This window comes from Colossoma macropomum, unplaced genomic scaffold (genome assembly GCF_904425465.1).
Source record: "Colossoma macropomum unplaced genomic scaffold, Colossoma_macropomum, whole genome shotgun sequence".
Taxonomy (NCBI): Eukaryota; Metazoa; Chordata; class Actinopteri; order Characiformes; family Serrasalmidae; genus Colossoma; species Colossoma macropomum.
Genome location: NW_023495267.1, coordinates 2,537,643 through 2,547,989, shown reverse-complemented (window position 1 = coordinate 2,547,989; position 10,347 = coordinate 2,537,643). Strand labels below are relative to the sequence as shown.

Sequence of the window (10,347 nt, the reverse complement as noted above, 5' to 3'; positions counted from 1 at the left end):
GCGAACTGGAGATGTTTCTCAGCAAGGACAATCAGGGAAGATGGAGCTAGGGGCCACTAAGTCACTGGGATAACATGATTTCACTGGGATAACACCTACTTATTACTCAGAATTTGGAAGGGCGTGGAAGGATGAAGGTTTGAGCATAATGCACAATCCATACATAAACACGTCTTAATGTTCGCGTAACTCGTGTTCACGTTTAAGCTGAATTGGTGCCATTGAAATTAAGCCTCTTAAATGCCCACACCATGATTGCAACATCACAACAGACATACAATCAAAACAAAGACACCATACAAACCGTAGGGATCAGGTAGGTTGTGAGGGCCCAATTTTTAATCAGGCTAGGGCATCTTTTGATTTGAGATTTGAGTTGCGGTACTTTTGATGTATTTTTCTTAGGCCTTGGGGAAAACTGAGGCAGCCATCATTAATCCACCACAGCTTCAGGATATTGACTTTGTGTCTAAAAAATGTAATACCTAATTAAATCTAATCTCAGCATCTGTGTGAATCATTATCCAGCAATATGGCATTAGTTCCTCCAAAAGAACTACTAAATTCTGTTCATTTGTATCCTCCACTGTCGGTCACTACTGCACTGCAGCAAATATGGACATCTGCTAGAAGGATACACAGTTGGGCAGTTCTCATAATCTATAACACACTGTGTATCTTTGGCTCTCACGGCTAATTCACACTGTTTTTATTTGCAATTCCATTACCAAGTTACCAAGACACCCTGTGAGTTTGCATGTATGCAATTCAGAGTCAATAATTATGACTCTACTGGCCTTTTGCTAATTGGTCCCTCCCCACTCTCACTTCATTATGGAGTGTCGCTCCAAATGAAGTTACACCCGTAGCTGTGGAGCATTCTCCTAATTAAGGGAGAGGGATTCAATATATGAGTAAACTTTGGGATGCCCTTGTGAAGCTTCAGTGGAAAAAGGAAGCTGCCATCCCCATTGCTTACTGAACTGGGTCAGATTTGACTTAAAACAAGGAGCTTACAGAAAAAGAAAGCATCTGCAACATCTTGCATTTAAAACAACATATGAAATACATATATCATAGATCTACAATCATCCTTGTATGTTGGGTATTATGGAAACAAGTTAAACCAGTCAACACATTGCAAATATATTGTACTTCTGTACAAACTCAATGTAAGTTCTTATATTACTGTGGCAGTTAAACACAGTACTCAAAGTGAATGATAAAGGAAAAATCAGAAGGATCTACTGTTGTTTCCACAGCCATAACAACTAAACTACAGAAGGTACAGAAGGCAGACTTCATTTCAGCCCTCGCATCCTTCCATTCACTACACTTTCTGGCGCTGACGGAGACCTGGATCACTCCCATGAATTCAGTGACTCCAGGACCCTGTCCTCTGCCTTTCACTTCTCTCATTCTCCGAGACAGTCTGGCAGGGGTGGTGGCACAGGTTTGCTTTTGTCCAGAAAGTGGCTTTTCACTCCACTTGCTTTTTCTCATCTTTCAATTTCCTCCTTTGAGTACCATGCTGTCACTGTATCTTTCCCCACTAAACTTCACATCATTGTCCTTTATCGTCCTCCTTCTCCTCTAGGCTACTTCAGTGAAGAGTTAGACACTCTTCTGAGTCTCTTCCCCATTGATGGAACACCGCTCATACTTCTGAGTGACTTCAACCTGCCATCGGACAAGCTGCAGTCATCCTGCCTGTTACCACTGCTATCATCCTTCGACCTCACCCTCAACCAGACTCCTCCGATGCACAGAGCAGGCAACGCTTTGGACCTGATATTCACCAGACCTACCTCCGCGCTGGATGTCACAGTAACTCCTCTTCACCTCTCTGATCACCACTTCCTATCTTTCTCACTCTTCCTACCTGCTGCTCCTGTCCATTCCACCCCTTCACGCTCCTCCTCTCGACGCAACCTGCACACCACTCCTTCCTCCTCTATCGCTTCAACTATCCTGACCACTCTTCCCCATCCTGATTCATTTTCTTCTCTCTCACTGGACACAGCTACAGATGCTTTCCTCTCTTCACTCTCATCTGCAATTAACTTTCTGTGTCCTCTCTCCTCCAGGCCAGCAAGATCTTCCCCACCTGCCCCCTGGCTGACAGGTGTCCTGCGCAGCAACCGGCAAGAACTAAGGAAGGCTGAGAGAAGGTTAAACTGTTTTTCTTCTCTTTCCACAGATGCTGTCCTTCAACTGATCAAATCCAGTAACCCAACCACCTGCCCACTGGATCCCATTCCATCCACATTGTTCCAGTCAATCTCGAAGGATCTACTGCCCTACATCACTTTTCTCATTAACAAGTCTTTGTCATCAGGTGAAGTTCCATCAACGTTGAAGGCTGCAAGAGTACTTCCCATCCTGAAGAAGCCCACGCTTGACAGCTCTGATGTCAACAACTACAGACCGGTATCACTCCTTTCTTTCCTTTCAAAAATTCTTGAACGTGCAGTCTATAATCAACTGTCTCTCTTTCTCACACAGAACCAGCTCCAGGACCCCAACCAGTCTGGCTTCAAACTAGCACACTCAACAGAAACTGCTCTTATAGCAGTGACCGAGAAGCTCCAGTCAGCAAGATCAGCCTGTCATCTGTCCTGATTCTTCTAGACCTCTCGGCAGCTTTTGACACGGTCAACCACACAATCCTTCTGGACGTCCTCACCAACCTTGGAATCACTGGCTCTGCGTGGAAGTGGTTCAAGTCCTATCTGGAGGATCGCTCATATCGGTGGTGTCCCACAAGGCTCGGTGCTAGGTCCTCTTCTCTTTTCTCTTTACACTAGCTCTCTTGGCAATGTAATATCCTTTCATGGCTTCTCTTATCACTGCTATGCCGACAAAACTCAACTAATGCTTTCTTTCTCATCCTCTGACACACAGGTTTCCAGTCGGATCTCGGCATGTCTGTCTGACATCTCATCATGGATGGCAGCTCACCACCTGAAGCTCAATCCTAGCAAGACTGAGCTGCTATTCATCCCTGCAACTACAGGTCCTCATCATGATCTTGCCATCTCATTCGAGAATTCTCTGATTGTCCCGTCTGTAGAGGCAAGAAGTCTTGGTGTGGTTCTGGATGGCCAGTTATCGTTCTCGACTCACATCGCAAACCTAACTCGGTCATGCAGATTTCTCCTGTACAACATCTGGAGGATCTCACCCTTTCTCACTCGAGAGGCCACCCAGGTGCTAGTGCAGTCTCTTGTCATCTCAAGGATTGACTACTGCAACTCGCTCTTGGCTGGTCTTCCAATGCAGGCCATCAAGCCTCTGCAACTCATCCAGAATGCAGCAGTACGGCTCGTCTTCAATCTCCCCAAGTTCAGCCACGTCACCCCACTGCTGTGCTCCCTTCACTGGCTTCCTGTAGCTGCATGCATCAGATTTAAAACCCTTATGCTTGCCTACAAAGCCAAAAATGGACCAGCCCCTCCCTACTTGATGGCAATGGTGAAATCGCAAGCTGTTCCACGAGCCCTTCAAGCTTCAAGTACAGCTTGGTTTGACCCACCATCCTTCAAGGCGCGTGGAAGGCAAGCATCAAGACTGTTCTCTGTGCTGGCACCCAGGTGGTGGAATGAACTCCCACTGGCTGTCCGTACTGCAGAGTCTCTTGCTGTCTTCAAACGCAGACTGAAAACACATCTCTTTATACAGCACTTAAATGAGCATTTTATATTTATATTTGAATTAAGTATTGATTATAATGTATTGTACTGCACTTATGTATTGTATTGTATTGTACTGCTCTGTGTTTAACTCTGTTCCTTTTTCACTAGGTGTCAATGACCTTCTGATTCTAGCAGTATCTGAGCTCAGGACTGGCTTTCTTTCTAACCTATTGGTAACTAGCAAAGATACTTTCTCTGGATAGACAAAGCACTTTTTGTAAGTCACTCTGGATAAGAGCGTCTGCTAAATGCTGTAAATGTAAACTGGTCAACAGTATTGTGTGCTACTTTATTTGTTCTCTTGTAATGAAGAGGCAATGATATCATATATAGTCGCTGTCAGGACAAAATCTTGCATATCCATTTTTGTTGTAGTTTGAAAACGCCATGTGGCCTTAACATTGTGTCTATTTCATGATGAATGGACCAATATAAATGGTCCAGAATTACATGCAATAAATAATCTGTCTATTAACTTCCATTAGACGTTAACATTTTTTCCTTCTCTTGTAAAGTTTCCCTTTTAGGAGATACAAAGTTTTGTTCCAACAGCAACAATATGTTTATGCAAGTGAACCAGTTCTGCGAGAGACTCCTCAGACTGCTGGTCTGCCACGACAGTTGGCTGGACAAAACAGACTGGAGGTACAAGACTGCTTAGCATGGCTTGACTGACGCCTCTTGCTGCAACACTCAGAATGCACTTGTGTTGCATTATGAATTGCGTCATGACACATTTTAGAGCGCAACAATGCATAAAACTATGTTTGCAGAGCTTGAAACATTACATGAAGTATGTTTCTGGCTTTACTGTCACCACATACATTGAGTGATTTTGGATAGATATGTTATATATATTTGGATAACTAACTCGCAGTGAATGGCTGACATTAGCAGGCAAGCTAGCTGGGTTTCCGTCATTACCTAATATCAGAATTCTAAATTACAGTGGACATTTAAACTGAGCTTATTGACTGAAATTGTCTGCAATAAACACACAAATCATCAAATAATTCAAATTACACTAAGCAGACAACATATCCAAAACAAATCCCACCAAGGTTTAAAGAAAATTAGAAAGCGAAACACCACTTTTTTACCGATTGTGGAGTTTCTTGGCTGCATTCATGTTCCAAACACAAAGCGTTCTGACAGTCATTACCATGGAGACAGGGTGGGTGGACTGCAGCACCGTGACTTAATGCGAAGTGTATGTTGAACGCACCTCATGCACACACTTTAAAACAGAGTAAAAGAACTATACGTACTTTCCATATGAAAACAGTTCCCTAGGTTTTCGAGATCTGCACCATTCCTTCTCAACTTTTATTTATTAAACAGGGTTTTGGGTGCAATCTGGCCCATTTCCACCCCGGATTATAATCTGCCATTTAAATGTCAGCTGCTAATGGGCTAATTTGAAGTGTGGATGTGCTAATTGCCCACACAGATCCACTCATACAGAGAACAAAGGAATTCTCTGTAGAAAACTGAAGGTACTGACAGAGGAAATGAGTCCTAGCTGCTAAAAACAAGCAGTCTGGGAAATCACTATGAAGAAAATAAATGCAATTATAGCTTCCAAAAGATCTGTAGATCAGATGAAAAAATGTGCATTAGCACCACCACAAACACTTAATTTCAGAGCACAACCAGAGAGCTCTCTTGGCCTCTTTTCCACTGCAGAGCTAAACATTTCGAAGCACAGAGGGTAATTATTCTAGTAGCATTTCCACACGGACACGGTTTGACACACAGTGCTTAAAAACCGGACTCAGCGTGGCTTTCTGAACATGGTTAGCTAACTGTGTTCAGGGCCATAGAAATATTTGCTGGCTGACATAATGGAGTAATTTGCTGATTGGTTTTATGTTCCATATTGTGCCACCATGTCCTGCATTATTTCAAACTTGAAAACAGTCAAATAAGCTCAGTTTGCTTGTACAGTCATCAAATAAGTGAAAACACGATTTTAAATTCACCATTCAAATTTTAAATCCATTTGACATTCCATGTCAAAGCTTCAATCTTACAATGCTTCTAAATGTTAAATGCTGCTTAGTAAGCTTAGTTAGCATGCTGCCAGCTTTGCTCACCACAGAACAGGTTCGCTTCTGACTAACAAAAGCTTTACTGACACAAGTTTAGATGGAAATGACTCAAATCTGAGTAGGCGAAGTTGACCTGCTGGAACTGATCTGTGATGTTTGGATCTGTAGCCCTGTAGTTAGCTATGGCAATGCTAGCTGGACCCTTTCTCCTAGCTAGCTTTGCTAATGAGTGAGATCCAAACACCTCAGTACAAGCTCAATTTGACTAACTGGTGCTCTGTTATCAGTATGTAAGTAGAGATGATAAAAACTTATATGAGCAAAGTCGACTGTTTGGTTTTGGGGTGACAGCCGAAATCGAACCTGTTCTGTGGTGTTCAAAGCTGCAGTCTGCTGGGCTAAGCTAAAGTGAGCACATGGTGCAACTCACCACAGTACAGGCTGATTTAGCAGTTAGCCACTTTTTTGTGTTGTTTCTTTCAGAATTCCCTTTTTTCTGATTTATCAGCACAACAGATGGGATAAGAAATCGCAACGGGTCTCATGAGCGCAGAACAGCAACGTACGGCCCTGGGAACCATTCGGCTCTATTTTCAGACTCCTGGCCATGGACAGTTGTGTCATCTCTGGGAACTAGACCTGAGATAGAACCAAGAACTGCATTCGCAGAATGTCAAGTTACGACCCAGAAGTCCAGAAAGTATGCTTCCTGCAAATGGATTATAGGATTTAATACATAATCACTTCATGGTGATATTAATGGATACCACAGACCGGAATCAGTAATTATCAGGCCAAAGTCAGCAAGTATTTGGCAACTTCCAAATATTCTCAGTGCTGAAAATTTGACAAATAAATGTAACTAAGAACAAAAGCAGTCCAGAGCAGTAAAACTTACTTGTGTTTTTGTCTTTAGAAAGACAGTCGAATGACAGTCGAATGAATTAAAAACCATAACGCAATTTTCTTTCACACCATGACATCTTTCTGAGACGTCATGGTCTCTGAGCTAGCTGAGTGTTTTGCTCTATGATAGGTGGTGGGAGGGGGAGGAGAAACAGTGAAAATTATTGGTTAATATTCATTTTCCTTGTCCGTTGGTGCACGGTGATGTAAACAAAACTCACATGTTTGAGACGGGTGAAATTAAGTGCATTTCAAAGATTATGGGAAAACAAGATCCGTTGTCTTTTGTGTAATATGGTATGATGAATCATGCTTAATATGAACATTATTATGAACTAATAAGGTCAATCTGACATGAAATTAGAGCTCTAAACAGACAATTAACAACACAGAGACCTATGTTATTCATTTCTGGTGCCATAAAAGTGGTAAAATAATTGATTATTCAAATGATTTCAATTTTCTTATTGAAATCATCAGTTTTTCTAATGTATCAAATATTTGTAGCCATTTTTAAATGTCTTGTATGTGCTAACTAAGGAAAGAACAATCACAAATCTCTTTAGTATTGCTGTAGTTTCTCCTAGACAACAATTAGTTCAGATGAAAATACAAAGATAATTTTAGCTGGTCCCTCCTGCAACTCAGATATTTCTCCTGAGGAAAGAGCCCAGTAATCCAGACACGACGTTTCTCATGTCTCCTTTTTGTCTAATTCTGTTTCTCCTACAGAATTTTGGAAGAATTACCATTAAGTCTTCTGAACCATCAAAGAGCAACATTTGAGCAATTAAATCTCACTCCGGGTTCTTCCTCAACTTCCAACTCCTTCCCATTTTAAGGGGAAAGCCCAGAAAAGATCCCTCAATCTCCTCAAAGTGTGATGAGGAACCACGTGTTCCTAAGTAAGTTTAGTGCCACAATGGAGGGATTCCAGGTGTCACTCCCTTCTCCAGCACTCCACGTGGACTGTCACTCCAAATCAGGCCTTTAACCCCATACACAATGCAGACTAGGTGTATCCCTAGCACTGACTCATGCTTAGCCCCCGCCCAACACTCAAAGAGCTGTTTAAGTTCCCAGCTGAATGGAAAGGGTTAATGCATTTTCTGTATGGAACTTCTTGCAGGTTGGTTCAGCCGCTGGCTCACTTCGGCAGAGGGGGGCTGTCCATATGAGTCATTTCCCAGGTCTCTGACACAGAAGCCCCTGCCATTGCTTTATGTTTCAAAAGAGGAAGGGATTGCAGGAGGTGCCTGCAGTACTACGGCATTAAGAGGAGATGGCTGTCATGTATAATTAGAGATTTGGGTAGCTAGGCTAGATACTTATCAGAGGAAACAGCAACCGTAGCGTGAAGCGTTTGGATGTTTTGAGCATAACTCAGAGGCCGTGTTGTTATCAAAGCCTTAGTTAGATCTCTTAGTGATTTAGTTATGAGGGCCTGCTTTTTGGTTCCGTTAATTTTCAGACCAGGCTTTTTAAGCACATCATGTTTTTCTCTGATAAGCAGCTATTTATTTTAGACCACTGACTAGGCTTTTAATTGAGTCCAACAGTAAGGAACAAGCTAGAACAGAGAGAGAAAGCGAGAGAGAAAACGCCTTTTGCATATTTCATACCTGACCTGCTATTCACCCCTTGCTAATTTCAACCACTTCACGTAGGTCTGACAAAGCAATCTGGTGACGGCTGATTCAATCTATTGGGTTTAACTGTGGCATGAAACCACTGCCGAAACGTAGTAACGAAGAGCTGTGTTATCTTAACACGGCGAATGACTGTAAATTAAACAAACGTGGGGTGGCTCAGAAGCAGGGGCATAGCTAGGATCTGATGAGCCCCAGTGCGGAAAAAAAAAAAAACATTTTTACCTTGTACAAAAAATTACTCTCAGTAAATACAAAAATGACTATGTAATTTGCTTTTTTACTTATTATTGCTGTGTTTCAAACCCATTGATGCTCTCAAGGCATGCAACTCCACCCACTAACATCCCACATTAACCTATATGTTAAATAACGAAGCTGCTGATGTTCTGAGAACAATGGACTGACCGCCCCAGTGTCCAGACCTCAACATCACAGAATATGTTTGGATTACTTGGATCATGAGAAGCAGACTGAAGAAGAAGACTGAACTTTGGAATTGTGGAAAAAATTGTCTCTGCAGATTTCTCTGAAAAACTCATGAAAGTCATGAAACTGAAGTCATGGGTGTGTAATTGTGTCAGTATCTATATCAGGGGGCCAATAAAGATTTTAGGCCGGTGGTCATGGGCCCCCTTGCATCAGTACGAGTGGCCCCACTTGCCCCTCCCCAGGTAGTCACGCCACTGCTTAGGAGCCAAATGAACTTTCAGAAACAGGTGAATTTAGAAGCATCTTTAGCAGTCAAAGCTTGCCTCTCTCTCTCTCTCTCTCCTTTTCTTTTCACTCCCTGATCTCCCTCTTGAGACGGTTGCTTCTATGGTTCCGTTAGATGCCTTTAAAGAATCTCATTTTCTTCTGCATTGTGAGTGAGCTGCAGTGCTCGACAGCTGCCTGAATGAGACTGAAGGCTTCAACTCTTTGTCAGACTGTTGCATTGTGGCAAAGGATTTGCAGGTGCAAAGAGAGTCCTTTGTAAAGGAATGGAAAAAAAGGGGGGGTGGGGGAGGGGAACGTGTGTATGTGTGTGTGCGTGTGTGCGCACACATACGTAAGTGCATGTGTGTGCATAACTATGCTTCTAAACAAGCAGACCAGCCCATCCTAAAACACACATGCAAGTCCTGGCACGTATATTGTGGAAATATTTAGTGTTTGATGGGAGAATAAAAGGCTATCTGCATAACTTTCAGCAGTTCATAATTTCTCATTAAGTCAACATTGAAGGGGGGGTTGGGGTTTTGACATTCATCATCTGTTGAAAACCTAAAAATGTGACAAGCTCCTGCATGAACGAGTGCCTTCTTTCCACACAGCACACAATAGCATGGAGAGAAAAGGAGAGTCATTCCTCATCGACTAAGCATCTCCCCTACTTTAATACTAAGGAAAACAGCCAACACCTTCGCTCAATATTGATATAGATGCAGCAAAAGAGGCAAGTATGGGCAGCGTCTGCAGCCTGAAAGGTTTTGGCTGGCGGATCTGACAGGAATTGAGCTGTGCGAGTTTCTTATCTAAAACTGCTGGGCGATTTCAAATTTTCCCTGTGTGGGCCAGGGCAGCCAAAAGCCTGGGATTTATTTTCAGAGCAGTCGTACTGACTGATATTGGCAGGAATGCCAATGTGTCACAAGCGCAGCTGCACACACACTGATACACACCCATGCCACAACACTCCCTCGCATACACACACATGCAAAATCAATAGTGCAGTTAGTGGTGACGCTCTCAGATTGTTCACATCGCCTCACATTATTCACACAGGAGTTTGTAAATTGCACACAATACACAAAGTCGCAGAGTTTCACTTTTTCCTTCCTGATTTTTTGATTTCTCTTCTGAGTTTTAAGCCTCCAGGCATTTGTCAGTGTTCTTGCTTTTATAGGTGGTGTTGCTTGTGTGAGAATAAAGCTCTGCCAAATGGAATAAAATTGGGCCTTAATCCCTATTCGAGCTGGATTCTTTTAACCTGGAGAGGTGCTGTAATTTCAGCAATTATCAATGAGATCAACATCATAGTAATGTAAAAGTCAAATAGACCCA

The 10,347-nt window shown here is 42.6% G+C and overlaps 1 pseudogene; it reads left to right on the top strand.

The window, feature by feature from the left end:
* The first annotated feature begins 1,207 nt into the window (after positions 1 to 1,207).
* LOC118801349 lies at positions 1,208 to 3,684 on the top strand (annotated as a pseudogene).
* Positions 3,685 to 10,347: the final 6,663 nt, after the last annotated feature.